At 41.8% G+C, this 25,849-nt stretch overlaps 1 protein-coding gene and 25 non-coding genes across 27 annotated transcripts in view; 1 reads left to right on the top strand and 25 right to left on the bottom strand.

The window, feature by feature from the left end:
* The window catches only part of LOC117536251 (cilia- and flagella-associated protein 54-like), a 158,924-nt gene that overhangs the window by 77,849 nt on the left and 55,226 nt on the right, over nt 1-25,849 (top strand). The gene's annotated exons all lie outside the window — the stretch shown is intronic.
* On the bottom strand, nt 1,049-1,121 carry trnar-acg. Its single transcript has one exon. It is a non-coding gene; the product is annotated as a tRNA-Arg (tRNA).
* trnar-acg lies at nt 1,889-1,961 on the bottom strand. Its single transcript has one exon. It is a non-coding gene; the product is annotated as a tRNA-Arg (tRNA).
* trnac-gca lies at nt 2,303-2,374 on the bottom strand. Its single transcript has one exon. It is a non-coding gene; the product is annotated as a tRNA-Cys (tRNA).
* On the bottom strand, nt 2,727-2,799 carry trnar-acg. Its single transcript has one exon. It is a non-coding gene; the product is annotated as a tRNA-Arg (tRNA).
* trnac-gca lies at nt 3,131-3,202 on the bottom strand. The gene has a single exon. It is a non-coding gene; the product is annotated as a tRNA-Cys (tRNA).
* Nucleotides 3,907-3,979, bottom strand: trnar-acg. Its single transcript has one exon. It is a non-coding gene; the product is annotated as a tRNA-Arg (tRNA).
* Nucleotides 4,746-4,818, bottom strand: trnar-acg. The gene has a single exon. It is a non-coding gene; the product is annotated as a tRNA-Arg (tRNA).
* Nucleotides 6,595-6,667, bottom strand: trnar-acg. The gene has a single exon. It is a non-coding gene; the product is annotated as a tRNA-Arg (tRNA).
* trnar-acg lies at nt 7,433-7,505 on the bottom strand. Its single transcript has one exon. It is a non-coding gene; the product is annotated as a tRNA-Arg (tRNA).
* Nucleotides 7,837-7,909, bottom strand: trnac-gca. Its single transcript has one exon. It is a non-coding gene; the product is annotated as a tRNA-Cys (tRNA).
* Nucleotides 8,615-8,687, bottom strand: trnar-acg. The gene has a single exon. It is a non-coding gene; the product is annotated as a tRNA-Arg (tRNA).
* On the bottom strand, nt 9,450-9,521 carry trnac-gca. The gene has a single exon. It is a non-coding gene; the product is annotated as a tRNA-Cys (tRNA).
* On the bottom strand, nt 11,141-11,213 carry trnar-acg. Its single transcript has one exon. It is a non-coding gene; the product is annotated as a tRNA-Arg (tRNA).
* trnar-acg lies at nt 13,850-13,922 on the bottom strand. The gene has a single exon. It is a non-coding gene; the product is annotated as a tRNA-Arg (tRNA).
* trnar-acg lies at nt 14,687-14,759 on the bottom strand. The gene has a single exon. It is a non-coding gene; the product is annotated as a tRNA-Arg (tRNA).
* Nucleotides 15,088-15,159, bottom strand: trnac-gca. The gene has a single exon. It is a non-coding gene; the product is annotated as a tRNA-Cys (tRNA).
* Nucleotides 15,855-15,927, bottom strand: trnar-acg. Its single transcript has one exon. It is a non-coding gene; the product is annotated as a tRNA-Arg (tRNA).
* Nucleotides 16,271-16,342, bottom strand: trnac-gca. The gene has a single exon. It is a non-coding gene; the product is annotated as a tRNA-Cys (tRNA).
* trnar-acg lies at nt 16,695-16,767 on the bottom strand. The gene has a single exon. It is a non-coding gene; the product is annotated as a tRNA-Arg (tRNA).
* trnac-gca lies at nt 17,096-17,167 on the bottom strand. The gene has a single exon. It is a non-coding gene; the product is annotated as a tRNA-Cys (tRNA).
* trnar-acg lies at nt 17,871-17,943 on the bottom strand. The gene has a single exon. It is a non-coding gene; the product is annotated as a tRNA-Arg (tRNA).
* On the bottom strand, nt 18,707-18,779 carry trnar-acg. Its single transcript has one exon. It is a non-coding gene; the product is annotated as a tRNA-Arg (tRNA).
* On the bottom strand, nt 21,410-21,482 carry trnar-acg. The gene has a single exon. It is a non-coding gene; the product is annotated as a tRNA-Arg (tRNA).
* trnar-acg lies at nt 22,251-22,323 on the bottom strand. The gene has a single exon. It is a non-coding gene; the product is annotated as a tRNA-Arg (tRNA).
* trnac-gca lies at nt 24,692-24,763 on the bottom strand. The gene has a single exon. It is a non-coding gene; the product is annotated as a tRNA-Cys (tRNA).

Genomic DNA, 25,849 nt, shown 5'->3' with positions numbered 1-25,849 from the left:
GAAAAGTTTTTCGAAGCCGCCATTGTATTTGATGGCATTAGCATTATTAGCATTAGCCCGCGCACCAACGGAGAGAGCATAACTTGTGGCAACACATAAAAAAACATTGGAGCGGTGGAGTGATGAGGAGGTGTCGGCGTTCTGGCGACTACCCCAACTCCGGGGACTTCGGTTGGCAGTATACGCCGTGAAGTTGTTTGCTGCCTGCCAGTAAACCCAAAGCAGAAGAAGAAGAAGTGCCATCAACGGCTTCATATGCGTAATCTTCCCTCAAGGAACTTATTCCGGTGTGAACGCGATCGCCGCTTATGGCGCGTTTCAACTGCAGCGGGGTAGCCCCGTTTAAGCGTTCCTAAGCGTCCTCGCTCTGGCCTCGGGCTGCCTCGCTGGCCGGCCCAGGCCGTGGCGCATTTCCATTACAGTTTAGGACCTGGGCTAGCAACGCAGTGTAGGCGGGGCGATCGGCTTTGTTTTTGTTCACATTTCGAGTTGTTCCGTCGAGCTCCCGCTGGATTTTATCATCCCCAATGAGATGAAGGAACGTCGTCACCTCCTCGGTCGACCACGGTGTGCTTTTCTTAGAAGTAGCCATTTTTGTAGCTCCTCCGTTTACAAAATGCTGTGTATAAAAATGCTGCAAGCTTGCTTCTAGATATATATGCGACGCTAGGGATGAACTCGCGCGCAATCTTGTGACGATTCTCTCTGACCAATCAGCAGTCGAGAGTGTTGACGTCATTAGTTCAGCCCTGGCCCTGGTCTGAGGGAACCACGATTTTATGAGGCCGGAAAAAGAGGGAAAAAGTACCCGCTAGCCGGTACTAGGCTATATGGAAACGCCACCAAAAACCGGCCTGGCCGCTTGAGGACGGTTAAGGACGCTTAAACGGGGCTACCCGCTGCAGTGGAAACGCGCCATTAGTTCCATGGGTGTTCTCAGTGCTGGGAACTAAGTACGGAAAAGTATTTGGTGTGAAAGCGGCTAATGACTATTCATGTTTACGTTAGAGAGATGTACTGTTGAAATGATTTCCTGAATAAAGTTGACCGAGCTAGCCAGGATTTGAACCTAGAATCTTCTGATCCGTAGTCAGACGCGTTATCCGTTGCGCCACTAGCCCTGTGATTTCCCTTTGGTATCTGCGTCAACAGTATGGTCACATGCTTTTCTGAGTTCTGTGTTGTGATAGATTGGTGGAAGACTGCATATCATATTTACTCTCATTTAATCTACATTGTTTTTCTTATGTGATATGATATCATAAGTTACACTGACAAATTGCAAATATAAGTGAAGATAAAGCAACCACATTAAAGCTGGCATCGAAATAGGGTTGTTGCGGCAACACAGACAGTACGGTTAACTATATGATAACGGCCCATTTGTTCATTGAGTGCTTTGTAATTTATTTGCACATCATTGCTTGTATACATATAACATTACACACGGGTAAAAACTATGTAGGGGGCACCCAGATTTGAACTAGGGACCTCTTGATCTGCAGTCAAATGCTATACCACTGAGCTATACCCCCTGTATTAAACAGTTTTCAGTTGCACATTCAGTATCTGTGAAACTATTGTAGGACAAAAAATGTTATTAACCACTATACTAAACAGCCACTTGGTTCACCGCGCACTTCATTGATCTTATAGCAGAGTTGGGATTTTGAATATTGTGACACAAATACTTACTTTGTCCTTCAGGGCCCAATTTTGTTTTTGAACTACAGAAGATCAGCAAGTAACACTAACAATTCCTATAAGACTCGAAGAAAGCTGTGAATGCTTGACATTATAGAGTCTATATGTATTAATGCAGTTGGTGACTAATCATGACGATGTTGGAGAGATGTACTGTTGAAGTGATTTCCTGGCTAAAGTTAACCGAGCTAGCCAGGATTTGAACCTAGAATCTTCTGATCCGTAGTCAGACGCGTTATCCGTTGCGCCACTAGCCCTGTGATTTCCCTTTGGTATCTGCGTCAACAGTATGGTCACATGCTTTTCTGAGTTCTGTGTTGTGATAGATTGGTGGAAGACTGCATATCATATTTACTCTCATTTAATCTACATTGTTTTCTTATGTGATATGATATCATAAGTTACACTGACAAATTGCAAATATAAGTGAAGATAAAGCAACCACATTAAAGCTGGCATCAAAATAGGGTTGTTGCGGCAACACAGACAGTACGGTTAACTATATGATAACGGCCCATTTGTTCATTGAGTGCTTTGTAATTGATTTGCACATCATTGCTTGTATACATATAACATTACACACGGGTAAAAACTATGTAGGGGGCACCCAGATTTGAACTAGGGACCTCTTGATCTGCAGTCAAATGCTCTACCACTGAGCTATACCCCCTGTATTAAACAGTTTTCAGTTGCACATTCAGTATCTGTGAAACTATTGTAGGACAAAAAATGTTATTAACCACTATACTAAACAGCCACTTGGTTCACCGCGCACTTCATTGATCTTATAGCAGAGTTGGGATTTTGAATATTGTGACACAAATACTTACTTTGTCCTTCAGGGCCCAATTTTGTTTTTGAACTACAGAAGATCAGCAAGTAACACTAACAATTCCTGTAAGACTCCAAGAAAGCTGTGAATGCTTGACATTATAGAGTCTATATGTATTAATGCAGTTGGTGACTAATCATGACGATGTTGGAGAGACGTATTGTTGAAGTGAGTTCCTTGCTAAAACATCCGAGCTAGCCAGGATTTGAACCTAGAATCTTCTGATCCGTAGTCAGACGCGTTATCCGTTGCGCCACTAGCCCTGTGATTTCCCTTTGGTATCTGCGTCAACAGTATGGTCACATGCTTTTCTGAGTTCTGTGTTGTGATAGATTGGTGGAAGACTGCATATCATATTTCCGCTCATTTAATCTACATTGTTATCTACTCACACATTAAAAAAAGAAGTGAAGATAGAGCGATTTAAAGCAACAACATTAAAGCTGGCAACGAAATATAGTTGTTGCGGCAACACAGACAGTACGGTTATCATAAGTATATGATAACGGCCCATCTGTTAATTGAGTGCTTTGTAATTGATCAACACATCATTGCTTGTATACATATAACATTAAACATAGGTTCAAATTATGTAGGGGGCACCCAGATTTGAACTGGGGACCTCTTGATCTGCAGTCAAATGCTCTACCACTGAGCTATACCCCCTCTGGTAATCTGCTATCAGTTGATTATAGAGTCTCTGGGACATTACTGCAGGGGAAAAACATGTTTATCTGTGTGGTCACAACGCTGAGTACTAACCACTATACTGAAACGGCCACAAGCGCTTCATTCTTATAGCAGAGTTGGAACTTTGAAATTGTGTGACAACATATGTAGGAGCCATTTTATGGGTGTTGATGGCATGTCAGTTTATTTAATTTATATGTATAGTGCAATACTATTTTAAACACTTGGTGGCGGGGTTTAGCTGCACCGGGTGTATACAAGGGGTCATAGGTGACAGGAAAGGACGAGACACAGGAGGAAGAGAGGATACCGATTTCACCAGCCCGGCATGCTCACCACAACTATTGACTGTAATTAAACCTTGGTATGTAAACGCTAAATAAAACATCATTATAAACTTGCTATAAAAATTGCTCCTGTGGGGATGTCCACAGTATTGAGTATGTAAGTCGCTTTGGATAAAAGCGTCTAACAAGTAACATGTAATGTAATAAACTTCACCAAAGGACCGGAAATTCATTTATTTGTGTCTGCGTCTGGATCACTCTCCAACCCTCCTGTGTAGTAATGGCAAAAGGATATAGGACATTATAGAGTCTAGAGTTATTAATGCAGTTGGTGACTAATCATGACGATGTTGGAGAGACGTACTGTTGAAGTGACTTCCTTGCTCAAACATCCGAGCTAGCCAGGATTTGAACCTAGAATCTTCTGATCCGTAGTCAGACGCGTTATCCGTTGCGCCACTAGCCCTGTGATTTCCCTTTGGTATCTGCGTCAACAGTATGGTCACATGCTTTTCTGAGTTCTGTGTTGTGATAGATTGGTGGAAGACTGCATATCATATTTACTCTCATTTAATCTACATTGTTTTCTTATGTGATATGATATCATAAGTTACACTGACAAATTGCAAATATAAGTGAAGATAAAGCAACCACATTAAAGCTGGCATCAAAATAGGGTTGTTGCGGCAACACAGACAGTACGGTTAACTATATGATAACGGCCCATTTGTTCATTGAGTGCTTTGTAATTGATTTGCACATCATTGCTTGTATACATATAACATTACACACGGGTAAAAACTATGTAGGGGGCACCCAGATTTGAACTACGGACCTCTTGATCTGCAGTCAAATGCTCTACCACTGAGCTATACCCCCTGTATTAAATAGTTTTCAGTTGCACATTCAATATCTGTGAAACTATTGTAGGACAAAAAATGTTATTAACCACTATACTAAACAGCCACTTGGTTCACCGCGCACTTCATTGATCTTATAGCAGAGTTGGGATTTTGAATATTGTGACAACAAATACTTACTTTGTCCTTCAGGGCCCAATTTTGTTTTTGAACTACAGAAGATCAGCAAGTAACACTAACAATTCCTATAAGACTCCAAGAAAGCTGTGAATGCTTGACATTATAGAGTCTATATGTATTAATGCAGTTGGTGACTAATCATGACGATGTTGGAGAGACGTATTGTTGAAGTGAGTTCCTTGCTAAAACATCCGAGCTAGCCAGGATTTGAACCTAGAATCTTCTGATCCGTAGTCAGACGCGTTATCCGTTGCGCCACTAGCCCTGTGATTTCCCTTTGGTATCTGCGTCAACAGTATGGTCACATGCTTTTCTGAGTTCTGTGTTATAATAGATTGGTGGAAGACTGCATATCATATTTCCGCTCATTTCATCTACATTGTTATCTACTCACACATTAAAAAAGAAGTGAAGATAGAGCGATTTAAAGCAACAACATTAAAGCTGGCATCGAAATATAGTTGTTGCGGCAACACAGACAGTACGGTTAACTATATGATAATGGCCCATCTGTTAATTGAGTGCTTTGTAATTGATCAACACATCATTGCTTGTATACATATAACATTAAACACAGGTTCAAATTATGTAGGGGGCACCCAGATTTGAACTGGGGACCTCTTGATCTGCAGTCAAATGCTCTACCACTGAGCTATACCCCTTCTGGTAACCTGCTATCAGTTGATTATAGAGTCTCTGGGACATTACTGCAGGGGAAAAACATGTTTATCTGTGTGGCCACAACGCTCAGTACTACCCACTATACTGAAACGGCCACAAGCGCTTTATTCTTATAGCAGAGTTGGAACTTTGATATTGTGTGACAACATACTTTAAAGGATTTTGTCATTCAGGGCCGAATTTTGTTTTGAAAAAACAGATGATTAGCAAGTCATTCTAAAAAGTCCTATGAATGCTGGGAATGCTTGACATTATAGGGTTCCAATTTCTGATTGGCTGGGCGAATTGCAAACCACGCCCCGTAAAACTCGGAAAAGTTTTTCGAAGCCGCCATTGTATTTGATGGCATTAGCATTATTAGCATTAGCCCGCGCACCAACGGAGAGAGCATAACTTGTGGCAACACATAAAAAAACATTGGAGCGGTTGGAGTGATGAGGAGGTGTCGGCGTTCTGGCGACTACCCCAACTCCGGGGACTTCGGTTGGCAGTATACGCCGTGAAGTTGTTTGCTGCCTGCCAGTAAACCCAAAGCAGAAGAAGAAGAAGTGACATCAACGGCTTCATATGCGTAATCTTCCCTCAAGGAACTTATTCCGGTGTGAACGCGATCGCCGCTTATGGCGCGTTTCCACTGCAGCGGGGTAGCCCCGTTTAAGCGTTCCTAAGCGTCCTCGCTCTGGCCTCGGGCTGCCTCGCTGGCCGGCCCAGGCCGTGGCGCATTTCCATTACAGTTTAGGACCTGGGCTAGCAACGCAGTGTAGGCGGGGCGATCGGCTTTGTTTTTGTTCACATTTCGAGTTGTTCCGTCGAGCTCCCGCTGGATTTTATCATCCCCAATGAGATGAAGGAACGTCGTCACCTCCTCGGTCGACCACGGTGTGCTTTTCTTAGAAGTAGCCATTTTTGTAGCTCCTCCGTTTACAAAATGCTGTGTATAAAAATGCTGCAAGCTTGCTTCTAGATATATATGCGACGCTAGGGATGAACTCGCGCGCAATCTTGTGACGATTCTCTCTGACCAATCAGCAGTCGAGAGTGTTGACGTCATTAGTTCAGCCCTGGCCCTGGTCTGAGGGAACCACGATTTTATGAGGCCGGAAAAAGAGGGAAAAAGTACCCGCTAGCCGGTACTAGGCTATATGGAAACGCCACCAAAAACCGGCCTGGCCGCTTGAGGACGGTTAAGGACGCTTAAACGGGGCTACCCGCTGCAGTGGAAACGCGCCATTAGTTCCATGGGGGTTCTCAGTGCTGGGAACTAAGTACGGAAAAGTATTTGGTGTGAAAGCGGCTAATGACTATTCATGTTTACGTTGGAGAGATGTACTGTTGAAATGATTTCCTGAATAAAGTTGACCGAGCTAGCCAGGATTTGAACCTAGAATCTTCTGATCCGTAGTCAGACGCGTTATCCGTTGCGCCACTAGCCCTGTGATTTCCCTTTGGTATCTGCGTCAACAGTATGGTCACATGCTTTTCTGAGTTCTGTGTTGTGATAGATTGGTGGAAGACTGCATATCATATTTACTCTCATTTAATCTACATTGTTTTCTTATGTGATATGATATCATAAGTTACACTGACAAATTGCAAATATAAGTGAAGATAAAGCAACCACATTAAAGCTGGCATCGAAATAGGGTTGTTGCGGCAACACAGACAGTACGGTTAACTATATGATAACGGCCCATTTGTTCATTGAGTGCTTTGTAATTTATTTGCACATCATTGCTTGTATACATATAACATTACACATGGGTAAAAACTATGTAGGGGGCACCCAGATTTGAACTAGGGACCTCTTGATCTGCAGTCAAATGCTATACCACTGAGCTATACCCCCTGTATTAAACAGTTTTCAGTTGCACATTCAGTATCTGTGAAACTATTGTAGGACAAAAAATGTTATTAACCACTATACTAAACAGCCACTTGGTTCACCGCGCACTTCATTGATCTTATAGCAGAGTTGGGATTTTGAATATTGTGACACAAATACTTACTTTGTCCTTCAGGGCCCAATTTTGTTTTTGAACTACAGAAGATCAGCAAGTAACACTAACAATTCCTATAAGACTCCAAGAAAGCTGTGAATGCTTGACATTATAGAGTCTATATGTATTAATGCAGTTGGTGACTAATCATGACGATGTTGGAGAGACGTATTGTTGAAGTGAGTTCCTTGCTAAAACATCCGAGCTAGCCAGGATTTGAACCTAGAATCTTCTGATCCGTAGTCAGACGCGTTATCCGTTGCGCCACTAGCCCTGTGATTTCCCTTTGGTATCTGCGTCAACAGTATGGTCACATGCTTTTCTGAGTTCTTTGTTGTGATAGATTGGTGAAAGACTGCATATCATATTTCCGCTCATTTCATCTACATTGTTATCTACTCACACATTAAAAAAAGAAGTGAAGATAGAGCGATTTAAAGCAACAACATTAAAGCTGGCATCGAAATATAGTTGTTGCGGCAACACAGACAGTACGGTTATCATAAGTATATGATAACGGCCCATCTGTTAATTGAGTGCTTTGTAATTGATCAACACATCATTGCTTGTATACATATAACATTAAACATAGGTTCAAATTATGTAGGGGGCACCCAGATTTGAACTGGGGACCTCTTGATCTGCAGTCAAATGCTCTAACCACTGAGCTATACCCCCTCTGGTAATCTGCTATCAGTTGATTATAGAGTCTCTGGGACATTACTGCAGGGGAAAAACATGTTTATCTGTGTGGTCACAACGCTGAGTACTAACCACTATACTGAAACGGCCACAAGCGCTTCATTCTTATAGCAGAGTTGGAACTTTGAATTGTGTGACAACATATGTAGGAGCCATTTTATGGGTGTTGATGGCATGTCAGTTTATTTAATTTATATGTATAGTGCAATACTATTTTAAACACTTGGTTGGCGGGGTTTAGCTGCACCGGGTGTATAAAAGGGGGTCATAGGTGACAGGAAAGGACGAGACACAGGAGGAAGAGAGGATACCGATTTCACCAGCCCGGCATGCTCACCACAACTATTGACTGTAATTAAACCTTGGTATGTAAACGCTAAATAAAACATCATTATAAACTTGCTATAAAAATTGCTCCTGTGGGGATGTCCACAGTATTGAGTATGTAAGTCGCTTTGGATAAAAGCGTCTAACAAGTAACATGTAATGTAATAAACTTCACCAAAGGACCGGAAATTCATTTATTTGTGTCTGCGTCTGGATCACTCTCCAACCCTCCTGTGTAGTAATGGCAAAAGGATATAGGACATTATAGAGTCTAGAGTTATTAATGCAGTTGGTGACTAATCATGACGATGTTGGAGAGACGTATTGTTGAAGTGACTTCCTTGCTCAAACATCCGAGCTAGCCAGGATTTGAACCTAGAATCTTCTGATCCGTAGTCAGACGCGTTATCCGTTGCGCCACTAGCCCTGTGATTTCCCGCTAGTATCTGCGTCAACAGTATGGCAAGATGTTTTCTGAGTTCTGTGTTGTGATATATTGGTGGAAGACTGGATATTATATTTCCTCTCATTTAATCTACATTATTTTCTTATCAGTTGATTATAGAGTCCTCTGGGACATTACTGCAGGGGAAAAACATGTTTATCTGTGTGGCCACAACGCTGAGTACTACCCACTATACTGAAACGGCCACAAGCGCTTCATTCTTATAGCAGAGTTGGAACTTTGATATTGTGTGACAACATACTTTAAAGGATTTTGTCGTTCAGGGGCCGAATTTTGTTTTTGAAAAAACAGATGATTAACAAGTAATTCTAAAAAGCCCTACGAGCTTCCATGAATGCTGGAAATGCTTGACATTATAGGGTTCAGGGTTATTTATGCAGTTGGTGAAAAGCCCATTAACCCATAGTACCAGATGTTCAATGACTATTCATTTATATATTGGAGAGATGTACTGTTGAAGTGATTTCCTGTCTCAAAGGATCCGAGCTAGCCAGGATTTGAACTTAGAATCTTCTGATCTGTAGTCAGACGCTTTATCCGTTGCGCCACTAGCCCTGTGAATTCCCTGTGCCATCTGTGTCAACGGTATGGCAAGATGTTTTTCTGAGTTTTGTGTTGTGATAGATTGGTGGAAGACTGAATATTATATTTCCTTTCATTTAATCTACATTGTTTTCTTATTGCTTGTATACATATAACATTAAACACGGGTACAAACTATGTAGGGGGCACCCAGATTTGAACTGGGGACCTCTTGATCTGCAGTCAAATGCTCTACCACTGAGCTATACCCCCTCTGGTAACCTGCTATCAGTTGATTATAGAGTCTCTGGGACATTACTGCAGGGGAAAAACATGTTTATCTGTGTGGCCACAACGCTGAGTACTACCCACTATACTGAAACGGCCACAAGCGCTTCATTCTTATAGCAGAGTTGGAACTTTGATATTGTGTGACAACATACTTTAAAGGATTTTGTCATTCAGGGCGGAATTTTGTTTTTGAAAAAACAGATGATTAGCAAGTCATTCTAAAAAGTCCTATGAATGCTGGGAATGCTTGACATTATAGGGTTCCAATTTCTGATTGGCTGGGCGAATTGCAAACCACGCCCCGTAAAACTCGGAAAAGTTTTTCGAAGCCGCCATTGTATTGATGGCATTAGCATTATTAGCATTAGCCCGCGCACCAACGGAGAGAGAATAACTTGTGGCAACACATAAAAAAACATTGGAGCGGTGGAGTGATGAGGAGGTGTCGGCGTTCTGGCGGACTACCCCCAACTCCGGGGACTTCGGTTGGCAGTATACTACCGCGTGAAGTTGTTTGCTGCCTGCCAGTAAACCCAAAGCAGAAGAAGAAGAAGTGATATCAACGGCTTCCATATGCGTAATCTTCCCTCAAGGAACTTATTCCGGTGTGAACGCGATCACCGCTTAGTTCCATGGGGGTTCTCAGTGCTGGGAACTAAGTACGGCAAAGTATTTGGTGTGAAAGCGGCTAATGAACTATTCATGTTTACGTTGGAGAGATGTACTGTTGAAGTGATTTCCTGGCTAAGTTAACCGAGCTAGCCAGGATTTTGAACCTAGAATATTCTGATCCGTTAGTCAGGACGCGTTATCCCGTTGCGCCACTAGCCCTGTGATTTTCCTTTGGTATCTGCGTCAACAGTATGGTCACATGCTTTTCTGAGTTCTGTGTTGTGATAGATTGGTGGAAGACTGCATATCATATTTACTCTCATTTAATCTACATTGTTTTCTTATGTGATATGATATCATAAGTTACACTGACAAATTGCAAATATAAGTGAAGATAAAGCAACCACATTAAGCTGGCATCGAAATAGGGTTGTTGCGGCAACACAGACAGTACGGTTAACTATATGATAACGGCCCATTTGTTCATTGAGTGCTTTGTAATTGATTTGCACATCATTGCTTGTATACATATAACATTACACACGGGTAAAAAACTATGTAGGGGGCACCCCAGATTTGAACTAGGGACCTCTTGATCTGCAGTCAAATGCTCTACCCACTGAGCTATACCCCCTGTATTAAATAGTTTTTCAGTTGCACATTCAATATCTGTGAAACTATTGTAGGACAAAAAATGTTATTAACCACTATACTAAACAGCCACTTGGTTCACCGCGCACTTCATTGATCTTATAGCAGAGTTGGGATTTTGAATATTGTGGACAACAAATACTTACTTTGTCCTTCAGGGCCCAATTTTGTTTTTGAACTACAGAAGATCAGCAAGTAACACTAACAATTCCTATAAGACTCCAAGAAAGCTGTGAATGCTTGACATTATAGAGTCTATATGTATTAATGCAGTTGGTGACTAATCATGACGATGTTGGAGAGACGTATTGTTGAAGTGAGTTCCTTGCTAAAACATCCGAGCTAGCCAGGATTTGAACCTAGAATCTTCTGATCCGTAGTCAGACGCGTTATCCGTTGCGCCACTAGCCCTTGTGATTTCCCTTTGGTATCTGCGTCAACAGTATGGTCACATGCTTTTCTGAGTTCTGTGTTATAATAGATTGGTGGAAGACTGCATATCATATTTCCGCTCATTTCATCTACATTGTTATCTACTCACACATTAAAAAAAGAAGTGAAGATAGAGCGATTTAAAGCAACAACATTAAAGCTGGCATCGAAATATAGTTGTTGCGGCAACACAGACAGTACGGTTAACTATATGATAATGGCCCATCTGTTAATTGAGTGCTTTGTAATTGATCAACACATCATTGCTTGTATACATATAACATTAAACACAGGTTCAAATTATGTAGGGGGCACCCAGATTTGAACTGGGGACCTCTTGATCTGCAGTCAAATGCTCTACCACTGAGCTATACCCCTTCTGGTAACCTGCTATCAGTTGATTATAGAGTCTCTGGGACATTACTGCAGGGGAAAAAACATGTTTATCTGTGTGGCCACAACGCTCAGTACTACCCACTATACTGAACGGCCACAAGCGCTTTATTCTTATAGCAGAGTTGGAACTTTGATATTGTGTGACAACATACTTTAAAGGATTTTGTCATTCAGGGCCGAATTTTGTTTTTGAAAAAAACAGATGATTAGCAAGTCATTCTAAAAAGTCCTATGAATGCTGGGAATGCTTGACATTATAGGGTTCCAATTTCTGATTGGCTGGGCGAATTGCAAACCACGCCCCGGTAAAACTCGGAAAAGTTTTTTCGAAGCCGCCATTTGTATTTGATGGCATTAGCATTATTAGCATTAGCCGCTCACCAACGAGAGAGCATAACTTGTGGCAACAACATAAAAAACCATTGGAGCGGTGGAGTGATGAGGAGTGTCGGCGTTTCTGGCGACTACCCCAACTCCGGGGACTTCGGTTGGCAGTATACGCCGTGAAGTTGTTTGCTGCCTGCCAGTAAACCCAAAGCAGAAGAAGAAGAAGTGGACATCAACGGCTTCATATGCGTAATCTTCCCTCAAGGAACTTATTCCGGTGTGAACGCGATCGCCGCTTATGGCGCGTTTCCACTGCAGCGGGGTAGCCCCGTTTATAAGCGTTCCTAAGCGTCCTCGCTCTGGCCTCGGGCTGCTCGCTGCCGGCCCCAGGCCGTGGCGCATTCCATTACAGTTTAGGACCTGGGCTAAGCAACGCAGTGTAGGCGGGGCGATCGGCTTTGTTTTTGTTCACATTTCGAGTTGTTCCGTCGGCTCCCGCTGGATTTTATCATCCCCCAATGAGATGAAGGAACGTCGTCACCCTCCTCGGTCGACCACGGTGTGCTTTTCTTAGAAGTAGCCATTTTTGTAGCTCCTCCGTTTACAAAATGCTGTGTATAAAATGCTGCAAGCTTGCTTCTAGATATATATGCGACGCTAGGGATGAACTCGCGCGCAATCTTGTGACGATTCTCTCTGACCAATCAGCAGTCGAGAGTGTTGACGTCATTAGTTCAGCCCTGGCCCTGGTCTGAGGGAACCACGATTTTATGAGGCCGGAAAAAGAGGAAAAAGTACCCGCTAGCCGGTACTAGGCTATATGGAAACGCCACCAAAAACCGGCCTGGCCGCTTGAGGACGGTTTAAGGACGCTTAAACGGGGCTACCCGCTGCAGGTGGAAACGCGCCATTAGTTCCATGGGGGTTCTCAGGTGCTGGGAACTAAGTACGGAAAAGTATTTGGTGTGAAAGCGGCTAATGACTATTCATGTTTACGTTGGAGAGATGTACTGTTGAAATGATTCCTGAATAAAGTTGACCGAGCTAGCCAGGATTTGAACCTAGAATCTTCTGATCCGTATCAGACGCGTTTAATCCGTTGCGCCACTAGCCCTGTGATGTCCCTTTGTATCTGCGTCAACAGTATGGTCACATGCTTTTCTGAGTTCTGTGTTGTGATAGATTGGTGGAAGACTGCAATTATCTATTTACGCCTCATTGTAATCTACATTGGTTTTCTTATGTGATATGATTATCATAAGTTACACTTGACAAATTGCAATATAAGTTGAAGATAAAGCAAACGCACATTAAAGCTGGCAATCGAAATAGGGATTGTTGCGCATGGCAACACAGACAGTACGGTTAACTATATGATAACGGCCCATTTGTTCATTGAGTGCTTTGGTAATTATTGCACATCATTGCTTGGTATACATTAACATTACACATGGGTAAAAACTATGTAGGGGGCACCCAGATTTGAACTAGGGACCCTCTTGAGTTCTGCAGTCAAATGCTATACCACTGAGCTATACCCCTGTATTAAACAGTTTTCAGTTGCACATTCAGTATCTGTGAAACTATTGTAGGACAAAAAATGTTATTAACCACTATACTAAACAGCCACTTGGTTCACCGCGCACTTCATTGATCTTATAGCAGAGTTGGGATTTGAATATTGTGACAAATACTTACTTTGTCCTTCAGGGCCCAATTTTGTTTTTGAACTACAGAAGATCAGCAAGTAACACTAACAATTCCTATAAGACTCCGAAGAAAGCTGTGAATGCTTGACATTATAGAGTCTATATGTATTAATGCAGTTGGTGACTAATCATGACGATGTTGGAGAGATGTACTGTTGAAGTGATTTCCTGGCTAAAGTTAACCGAGCTAGCCAGGATTTGAACCTAGAATCTTCTGATCCGTAGTCAGACGCGTTATCCGTTGCGCCACTAGCCCTGTGATTTCCCTTTGGTATCTGCGTCAACAGTATGGTCACATGCTTTTTTCTGAGTTCTGTGTTGTGATAGATTGGTGGAAGACTGCATATCATATTTTACTCTCATTTAATCTACATTGTTTTCTTATGTGATATGATATCATAAGTTACACTGACAAATTGCAAATATAAGTGAAGATAAAGCAACCACATTAAAGCTGCATCAAAATAGGGTTGTTGCGGCAACACAGACAGTACGGTTAACTTATATGATAACGGCCCATTTGTTCATTGAGTGCTTTGTAATTATTTGCACATCATTGCTTGTATACATAAACATTACACATGGGTAAAACTATGTAGGGGGCACCCAGATTTGAACAGGGACCTCTTGATCTGCAGTCAATGCTATACCACTGAGCTATACCCCCTGTATTAAACAGTTTCAGTTGCAACATTCAGTATCTGTGAAACTATTGTAGGACCAAAAAATGTTATTAACCACTATACTAAACGCCACTTGGTTCACACGCGCACTTCATTGATCTTATAGCAGAGTTGGGATTTTGAATATGTGACACAAATACTTACTTTGTCCTTCAGGGCCCAATTTTTGTTTTTGAACTACAGAAGATCAGCAAGTAACACTAACAATTCCTGTAAGACTCCAAGAAAGCTGTGAATGCTTGACATTATAGAGTCTATATGTATTAATGCAGTTGGTGACTAATCATGACGATGTTGGAGAGACGTATTGTTGAAGTGAGTTCCTTGCTAAAACATCCGAGCTAGCCAGGATTTGAACCTAGAATCTTCTGATCCGTAGTCAGACGCGTTATCCGTTGCGCCACTAGCCCTGTGATTTCCCTTTGGTATCTGCGTCAACAGTATGGTCACATGCTTTCTGAGTTCTGTGTTGTGATAGATTGGTGGAAGACTGCATATCATATTTCCGCTCATTTAATCTACATTGTTATCTACTCACACATTAAAAAAAGAAGTGAAGATAGAGCGATTTAAAGCAACAACATTAAAGCTGGCAACGAAATATAGTTGTTGCGGCAACACAGACAGTACGGTTATCATAAGTATATGATAACGGCCCATCTGTTAATTGAGTGCTTTGTAATTGATCAACACATCATTGCTTGTATACATATAACATTAAACAGGTTCAAATTATGTAGGGGGCACCCAGATTTGAACTGGGGACCTCTTGATCTGCAGTCAAATGCTCTACCACTGAGCTATACCCCCTCTGGTAATCTGCTATCAGTTGATTATAGAGTCTCTGGGACATTACTGCAGGGGAAAAACATGTTTATCTGTGTGGCACAACGCTGAGTACTAACCACTATACTGAAACGGCCACAAGCGCTTCATCTTATAGCAGAGTTGGAACTTTGAAATTGTGTGACAACATATGTAGGAGCCATTTTATGGGTGTTGATGGCATGTCAGTTTATTTAATTTATATGATAGTGCAATACTATTTTAAACACTTGGTGGCGGGGTTTAGCTGCACCGGGTGTATAAAAGGGGTCATAGGTGACAGGAAAGGACGAGACACAGGAGGAAGAGAGGATACGATTTCACCAGCCCGGCATGCTCACCACAACTATTGACTGTAATTAAACCTATGTAAACGCTAAATAAAACATCATTATAAACTTGCTATAAAAATTGCTCCTGTGGGGATGTCCACAGTATTGAGTATGTAAGTCGCTTTGGATAAAAGCGTCTAACAAGTAACATGTAATGTAATAAACTTCACCAAAGGACCGGAAATTCATTTATTTGTGTCTGCGTCTGGATCACTCTCCAACCCTCCTGTGTAGTAATGGCAAAGGATATAGGACATTATAGAGTCTAGAGTTATTAATGCAGTTGGTGACTAATCATGACGATGTTGGAGAGACGTACTGTTGAAGTGACTTCCTTGCTCAAACATCCGAGCTAGCCAGGATTTGAACCTAGAATCTTCTGATCCGTAGTCAGACGCGTTATCCGTTGCGCCACTAGCCCTGTGATTTCCCTTTGGTATCTGCGTCAACAGTATGGTCACACATGCTTTTCTGAGTTCTGTGTTGTGATAGATTGGTGGAAGACTGCATATCATATTTACTCTCATTTAATCTACATTGTTTTCTTATGTGATATGATATCATAAGTTACACTGACAAATTGCAAATATAAGTGAAGATAAAGCAACCACATTAAAGCTGGCATCAAAATAGGGTTGTTGCGGCAACACAGACAGTACGGTTAACTATATGATAACGGCCCATTTGTTCATTGAGTGCTTTGTAATTGATTTGCACATCATTGCTTGTATACATATAACATTACACACGGGTAAAAACTATGTAGGGGGCACCCAGATTTGAACTAGGGACCTCTTGATCTGCAGTCAAATGCTCTACCACTGAGCTATACCCCCTGTATTAAATAGTTTTCAGTTGCACATTCAATATCTGTGAAACTATTGTAGGACAAAAAATGTTATTAACCACTATACTAAACAGCCACTTGGTTCACCGCGCACTTCATTGATCTTATAGCAGAGTTGGGATTTTGAATATTGTGACACAAATACTTACTTTGTCCTTCAGGGCCCAATTTTGTTTTTGAACTACAGAAGATCAGCAAGTAACACTAACAATTCCTATAAGACTCCAAGAAAGCTGTGAATGCTTGACATTATAGAGTCTATATGTATTAATGCAGTTGGTGACTAATCATGACGATGTTGGAGAGACGTATTGTTGAAGTGAGTTCCTTGCTAAAACATCCGAGCTAGCCAGGATTTGAACCTAGAATCTTCTGATCCGTAGTCAGACGCGTTATCCGTTGCGCCACTAGCCCTGTGATTTCCCTTTGGTATCTGCGTCAACAGTATGGTCACATGCTTTTCTGAGTTTGTGTTGTGATAGATTGGTGGAAGACTGCATATCATATTTCCGCTCATTTCATCTACATTGTTATCTACTCACACATTAAAAAAAGAAGTGAAGATAGAGCGATTTAAAGCAACAACATTAAAGCTGGCAATCGAAATATAGTTGTTGCGGCAACACAGACAGTACGGTTATTAACTATATGATAACGGCCCATCTGTTAATTGAGTGCTTTGTAATTGATCAACACATCATTGCTTGTATACATATAACATTAAACATAGGTTCAAATTATGTGGGGGCACCCAGATTTGAACTGGGGACCTCTTGATCTGCAGTCAAATGCTCTACCACTGAGCTATACCCCCTCTGGTAATCTGCTATCAGTTGATTATAGAGTCTCTGGGACATTACTGCAGGGGAAAAACATGTTTATCTGTGTGGCCACAACGCTGAGTACTAACCACTATACTGAAACGGCCACAAGCGCTTCATTCTTATAGCAGAGTTGGAACTTTGAAATTGTGTGACAACATATGTAGGAGCCATTTTATGGGTGTTGATGGCATGTCAGTTTATTTAATTTATATGTATAGTGCAATACTATTTTAAACACTTGGTGGCGGGGTTTAGCTGCACCGGGTGTATAAAAGGGGTCATAGGTGACAGGAAAGGACGAGACACAGGAGGAAGAGAGGATACCGATTTCACCAGCCCGGCATGCTCACCACAACTATTGACTGTAATTAAACCTTGGTATGTAAACGCTAAATAAAACATCATTATAAACTTGCTATAAAAATTGCTCCTGTGGGGATGTCCACAGTATTGAGTATGTAAGTCGCTTTGGATAAAAGCGTCTAACAAGTAACATGTAATGTAATAAACTTCACCAAAGGACCGGAAATTCATTTATTTGTGTCTGCGTCTGGATCACTCTCCAACCCTCCTGTGTAGTAATGGCAAAAGGATATAGGACATATAGAGTCTAGAGTTATTAATGCAGTTGGTGACTAATCATGACGATGTTGGAGAGACGTACTGTTGAAGTGACTTCCTTGCTCAAACATCCGAGCTAGCCAGGATTTGAACCTAGAATCTTCTGATCCGTAGTCAGACGCGTTATCCGTTGCGCCACTAGCCCTGTGATTTCCCTTTGGTATCTGCGTCAACAGTATGGTCACATGCTTTTCTGAGTTCTGTGTTGTGATAGATTGGTGGAAGACTGCATATCATATTTACTCTCATTTAATCTACATTGTTTTCTTATGTGATATGATATCATAAGTTACACTGACAAATTGCAAATATAAGTGAAGATAAAGCAACCACATTAAAGCTGGCATCAAAATAGGGTTGTTGCGGCAACACAGACAGTACGGTTAACTATATGATAACGGCCCATTTGTTCATTGAGTGCTTTGTAATTGATTGCACATCATTGCTTGTATACATATAACATTACACACGGGTAAAACTATGTAGGGGGCACCCAGATTTGAACTACGGACCTCTTGATCTGCAGTCAAATGCTCTACCACTGAGCTATACCCCCTGTATTAAATAGTTTTCAGTTGCACATTCAATATCTGTGAAACTATTGTAGGACAAAAATGTTATTAACCACTATACTAAACAGCCACTTGGTTCACCGCGCACTTCATTGATCTTATAGCAGAGTTGGGATTTTGAATATTGTGACAACAAATACTTACTTTGTCCTTCAGGGCCCAATTTTGTTTTTGAACTACAGAAGATCAGCAAGTAACACTAACAATTCCTATAAGACTCCAAGAAAGCTGTGAATGCTTGACATTATAGAGTCTATATGTATTAATGCAGTTGGTGACTAATCATGACGATGTTGGAGAGACGTATTGTTGAAGTGAGTTCCTTGCTAAAACATCCGAGCTAGCCAGGATTTGAACCTAGAATCTTCTGATCCGTAGTCAGACGCGTTATCCGTTGCGCCACTAGCCCTGTGATTTCCCTTTGGTATCTGCGTCAACAGTATGGTCACATGCTTTTCTGAGTTATGTGTTGTAATAGATTGGTGGAAGACTGCATATCATATTTCCGCTCATTTCATCTACATTGTTATCTACTCACACATTAAAAAAAGAAGTGAAGATAGAGCGATTTAAAGCAACAACATTAAAGCTGGCATCGAAATATAGTTGTTGCGGCAACACAGACAGTACGGTTAACTATATGATAACGGCCCATCTGTTAATTGAGTGCTTTGTAATTGATCAACACATCATTGCTTGTATACATATAACATTAAACACAGGTTCAAATAGTAGGGGGCACCCAGATTTGAACTGGGGACCTCTTGATCTGCAGTCAAATGCTCTACCACTGAGCTATACCCCTTCTGGTAACCTGCTATCAGTTGATTATAGAGTCTCTGGGACATTACTGCAGGGGAAAAACATGTTTATCTGTGTGGCCACAACGCTCAGTACTACCCACTATACTGAAACGGCCACAAGCGCTTCATTCTTATGAGGCAGAGTTGGAACTTTGATATGTGTGTGACAACATACTTTAAAAGGATTTTGTCATTCAGGGCCGAATTTTGTTTTTGAAAAAACAGATGATTAGCACGTCATTCTAAAAAGTCCTATGAATGCTGGGTAATGCTTGACATTATAGGGTTCCAATTTCTGATTGGCTGGGCGAATGCAACCACGCCCCGTAAACTCGGAAAAGTTTTTCGAAGCCGCCATTGTATTTGATGGCATTAGCATTATTAGCAATTAGCCCGCGCACCAACGGAGAGAGCTAACTTGTGGCAACACATAAAAAAAACATTGGAGCGGTGGAGTGATGAGGAGGTGTCGGCGTGTCCAACTCCGGGGATTTCGGTTGGCAGTATACGCCGTGAAGTTGTTTGCTGCCTGCCAGTAAACCCAAAGCAGAAGAAGGAAGAAGTGCCATCAACGGCTTCATATGCGTAATCTTCCCCTCAAGGAACTTATTCCGGTGTGTGAACGCGATCGCCGCTTATGGCGCGTTTCCACTGCAGCGGGGTAGCCCCGTTTAAGCGTTCCTAAGCGTCCTCGCTCTGGCCTCGGGCTGCCTCGCTGGCCGGCCCAGGCCGTGGCGCATTTCCATTACAGTTTAGGACCTGGGCTAGCAACGCAGTGTAGGCGGGGCGAGTCGGCTTTGTTTTTGTTCACATTTCGAGTTGTTCCGTCGAGCTCCCGCTGGATTTTATCATCCCCAATGAGATGAAGGAACGTCGTCACCTCCTCGGTCGACCACGGTGTGCTTTTCTTAGAAAGTAGCCATTTTTGTAGCTCCTCCGTTTACAAAATGCTGTGTATAAAAATGCTGCAAGCTTGCTTCTAGATATATATGCGACGCTAGGGATGAACTCGCGCGCAATCTTGTGACGGATTCTCCTCTGACCAATCAGCAGTCGAGAGTTGTTGACGTCATTAGTTCAGCCCTGGCCCTGTTCTGAGGGAACCACGATTTATGAGGCCGGAAAAAGAGGGAAAAAGTACCCGCTAGCCGGTACTAGGCTATATGGAAACGCCACCAAAAACCGGCCTGGCCGTTGAGGACGGTTTTAAGGACGCTTAAACGGGGCTACCCGCTGCCAGTGGAAACGCTGCCATTAGTTCCATGGGTGTTCTCAGTGCTGGGAACTAAGTACGGAAAAGTATTTGGTTGTGAAAGCGGGCTAAGGACTATTCATGTTTACGTTAGAGAGATGTACTGTTGAAATTGATTTCCTGAATAAAGTTGACCGAGCTAGCCAGGATTTGAAACCTAGAATCTTCTGATCCGTAGTCAGACGCGTTATCGTTGCGCCAACTAGCCCTGTTGATTTCCCTTTGGTATCTGCGTCACAAAGTATGGTCCACATGCTTTTCTGAGTTCTGTGTTGTGATAGATTGGTGGAAGACTGCATATCATATTTACTCTCATTTAATCTACATGTTTTCTTATGTGATATGATATCATAAGTTACACTGACAAATTGCAAAATATAAGTGAAGATAAAGCAACCACATTAAAGCTGGCATCGAAATAGGGTTGTTGCGGCAACACAGGACAGTACGGTTAACTATATGATAACGGCCCCATTTGTTCATTGAGTGCTTTGTAATTATTTGCACATCATTGCTTGTATACATATAACATTACACACGGGTAAAAAACTATGTAGGGGGCACCCAGATTTGAACTAGGGACCTCTTGATCTGCAGTCAAATGCTATACCACTGAGCTATACCCCCCTGTATTAAAACAGTTTTCAGTTGCACATTCAGTATCTGTGAAACTATTGTAGGACAAAAAATGTTATTAACCACTATACTAAACAGCCACTTGGTTCACCGCGCACTTCATTGATCTTATAGCAGAGTTGGGATTTTGAATATTGTGACACAAATACTTACTTTGTCCTTCAGGGCCCAATTTTGTTTTTGAACTACAGAAGATCAGCAAGTAACACTAACAATTCCTATAAGACTCGAAGAAAAGCTGTGAATGCTTGACATTATAGAGTCTATATGTATTAATGCAGTTGGTGACTAATCATGACGATGTTGGAGAGATGTACTTGTTGAAGTGATTTCCTGGCTAAAGTTAACCGAGCTAGCCAGGATTTGAACCTAGAATCTTCTGATCCGTAGTCAGACGCGTTATCCGTTGCGCCACTAGCCCTGTGATTTCCCTTTGGTATCTGCGTCAACAGTATGGTCACATGCTTTTCTGAGTTCTGTGTTGTGATAGATTGGTGGAAGACTGCATATCATATTTACTCTCATTTAATCTACATTGTTTTCTTATGTGAATATGATATCATAAGTTACACTGACAAATTGCAAATATAAGTGAAGATAAAGCAACCACATTAAAGCTGGCATCAAAATAGGGTTGTTGCGGCAACACAGACAGTACGGTTAACTATATGATAACGGCCCATTTGTTCATTGAGTGCTTTGTAATTGATTTGCACATCATTGCTTGTATACATATAACATTACACACGGGTAAAAACTATGTAGGGGGCACCCAGATTTGAACTAGGGACCCTCTTGATCTGCAGTCAAATGCTCTACCACTGAGCTATACCCCCTGTATTAAACAGTTTTCAGTTGCACATTCAGTATCTGTGAAACTATTGTAGGACAAAAAATGTTATTAACCACTATACTAAACAGCCACTTGGTTCACCGCGCACTTCATTGATCTTATAGCAGAGTTGGGATTTTTGAATATTGTGACACAAATACTTACTTTGTCCTTCAGGGCCCAATTTTGTTTTTGAACTACAGAAGATCAGCAAGTAACACTAACAATTCCTGTAAGACTCCAAGAAAGCTGTGAATGCTTGACATTATAGAGTCTATATGTATTAATGCAGTTGGTGACTAATCATGACGATGTTGGAGAGACGTATTGTTGAAGTGAGTTCCTTGCTAAAACATCCGAGCTAGCCAGGATTTGAACCTAGAATCTTCTGATCCGTAGTCAGACGCGTTATCCGTTGCGCCACTAGCCCTGTGATTTCCCTTTGGTATCTGCGTCAACAGTATGGTCACATGCTTTTCTGAGTTCTGTGTTGTGATAGATTGGTGGAAGACTGCATATCATATTTCCGCTCATTTAATCTACATTGTTATCTACTCACACATTAAAAAAAGAAGTGAAGATAGAGCGATTTAAAGCAACAACATTAAAGCTGGCATCGAAATATAGTTGTTGCGGCAACACAGACAGTACGGTTAACTATATGATAACGGCCCATCTGTTAATTGAGTGCTTTGTAATTGATCAACACATCATTGCTTGTATACATATAACATTAAACACAGGTTCAAATTATGTAGGGGGCACCCAGATTTGAACTGGGGGACCTCTTGATCTGCAGTCAAATGCTCTACCACTGAGGCTATACCCCCTCTGGTAACCTGCTATCAGTTGATTATAGAGTCTCTGGGACATTACTGCAGGGGAAAAACATGTTTATCTGTGTGGCCACAACGCTGAGTACTAACCACTATACTGAAACGGCCACAAGCGCTTCATTCTTATAGCAGAGTTGGAACTTTGAAATTGTGTGACAACATATGTAGGAGCCATTTTATGGGTGTTGATGGCATGTCAGTTTATTTAATTTATATGTATAGTGCAATACTATTTTAAACACTTGGTGGCGGGGTGGGTTAGCTGCACCGGGTGTATAAAAAGGGGTCATAGGTGACAGGAAAGGACGAAGACACAGGAGGAAGAGAGGCATACCGATTTCACCAGCCCGGCAGATGCTCACCACAACTATTGACTGTAATTAAACCTTGGTATGTAACTCTAAATAAAACATCATTATAAACTTGCTATAAAAATTGCTCCTGTGGGGATGTCCACAGTATTGCGTATGTAAGTCGCTTTGGATAAAAGCGTCTAACAAGTAACATGTAATGTAATAAACTTCACCAAAGGACCGGAAATTCATTTATTTGTGTCTCTGCGTCTGGATCACTCTCCAACCCTCCTGTGTAGTAATGGCAAAAGGATATAGGACATTAATAGAGTCTAGAGTTAGTATGCAGTTGGTGACTAATCATGACGATGTTGGAGAGACGTATTGGTTGAAGTGACTTCCTTGCTCAAACATCCGAGCTAGCCAGGATTTGAACCTAGAATCTTCTGATTCCGTAGTCAGACGCGTTATCCGTTGCGCCACTAGCCCTGTGATTTCCCTTTGGTATCTGCGTCAACAGTATGGTCACATGCTTTTCTGAGTTCTGTGTTGTGATAGATTGGTGGAAGACTGCATATCATATTTACTCTCATTTAATCTACATTGTTTTCTTATGTTGATATGATATCATAAGTTACACTGACAAATTGCCAATATAAGGAAGATAAAGCAACCACATTAAAGCTGGCATCAAAATAGGGTTGTTGCGGGCAACACAGACAGTACGGTTAACTATCTGATAACGGCCCATTTGTTCATTGAGTGCTTTGTAATTGATTTGCACATCATTGCTTGTATACATATAACATTACACACGGGTTAAAAAACTATGTAGGGGGCACCCAGATTTGAACTACGGACCTCTTGATCTGCAGTCAAATGCTCTACCACTGAGCTATACCCCCTGTATTAAATAGTTTTCAGTTGCACATTCAATATCTGTGAAACTATTGTAGGACACAAACATGTTATTAACCACTATACTAAACAAGCCACTTGGGTTCATCACCGCGCACTTCATTGATCTATAGCAGAGTTGGGATTTTGAATATTGTGACAACAAATACTTACTTTGTCCTGCAGGGCCCAATTTTGTTTTTTGAACTACAGAAGATCAGCAAGTAACACTAACAATTCCTATAAGACTCCAAGAAAGCTGTGAAATGCTTGACATTATAGAGTCTATATGTATAATGCCAGTTGGTGACTAATCATGACGATGTGGAGAGACGTATTGTTGAAGTGAGTTTCCTTGCAAAACATCCGAGCTAGCCAGGATTTGAACCTAGAATCTTCTGATCCGTAGTCAGACGCGTTATCACGTTGCGCCACTAGCCCTTGTGATTTCCCTTTGGTATCTGCGTCAACAGTATGGTCACATGCTTTTCTGAGTCTGTGTTGTAATAGATTGGTGGAAGACTGCATATCATATTTCCTCTCATTTTCAATCTACATTGTTATCTACTCACACATTAAAAAAAGAAGTGAAGATAGAGCGATTTTTAAAGCAACAACATTAAAGCTGGCATCGAAATATAGTTGTTGCGGCAACACAAGACAGTACGGTTAACTATATGATAATGGCCCATCTGTTAATTGAGTGCTTTGTAATTGATCAACACATCATTGCTTGTATACATATAACATTAAACACAGGTTCAAATTATGTAGGGGGCACCCAGATTTGAACTGGGGACCTCTTGATCTGCAGTCAAATGCTCTACCACTGAGCTATACCCCCTTCTGGTAACCTGCTATCAGTTGATTATAGAGTCTCTGGGACATTACTGCAGGGGAAAAAACATGTTTATCTGTGTGGCCACAACGCTCAGTACTACCCACTATACTGAAACGGCCACAAGCGCTTTATTCTTATAGCAGAGTTGGAAACTTTGATATTGTGTGACAACATACTTTAAAGGATTTTGTCATTCAGGGCCGAATTTTGTTTTGAAAAAACAGATGATTAGCAAGTCATTCTAAAAAGTCCTATGAATGCTGGGAATGCTTGACATTATAGGGTTCCAATTTTCTGATTGGCTGGGCGAATTGCAAACCACCTCCCGTAAAACTCGGAAAAAGTTTTTCGAAGCCGCCCATGTATTTGATGGCATAGCATTATTAGCATTAGCCCGCGCACCAACGGAGAGAGAATAACTTGTGGCAACACAAAACAAAACATTGGAGCGGTGGAGTGATGAGGAGGGGTGTCGGCCGTTCTGGCGACTACCCCAACTCCGGGGACTTCGGTTGGCAGTATACGCCGTGAAGTTGTTTGCTGCCTGCCAGTAACCCAAAGCAGAAGAAGAAGAGAGAAGTGACATCAACGGCTTCATATGCGTAATCTTCCCTCAAGGAACTTTTTTTGCCTCGGGCTGCTCGCTGGCCGGCCCAGGCCGTGGCGCATTTCCATTACAGTTTAGGACCTGGGCTAGCAACGCAGTGTAGGCGGGGCGATCGGCTTTGTTTTTGTTCACATTTCGAGTTGTTCCGTCGAGCTCCCGCTGGATTTTATCATCCCCAATGAGATGAAGGAACGTCGTCACCTCCTCGGTCGACCACGGTGTGCTTTTCTTAGAAGTAGCCATTTTTGTAGCTCCTCCGTTTACAAAATGCTGTGTATAAAAATGCTGCAAGCTTGCTTCTAGATATATATGCGACGCTAGGGATGAACTCGCGCGCAATCTTGTGACGATTCTCTCTGACCAATCAGCAGTCGAGAGTGTGACGTCATTAGTTCAGCCCTGGCCCTGGTCTGAGGGAACCACGATTTTATGAGGCCGGAAAAGAGGGAAAAAGTACCCGCTAGCCGGTACTAGGCTATATG

This window comes from Gymnodraco acuticeps, unplaced genomic scaffold (assembly GCF_902827175.1).
Source record: "Gymnodraco acuticeps unplaced genomic scaffold, fGymAcu1.1, whole genome shotgun sequence".
In the NCBI taxonomy this organism is placed as follows: domain Eukaryota; kingdom Metazoa; phylum Chordata; class Actinopteri; order Perciformes; family Bathydraconidae; genus Gymnodraco; species Gymnodraco acuticeps.
The sequence above is the reverse complement of the archived record's forward strand: the minus strand, read 5'-3'. Positions and strand labels throughout refer to the sequence as shown.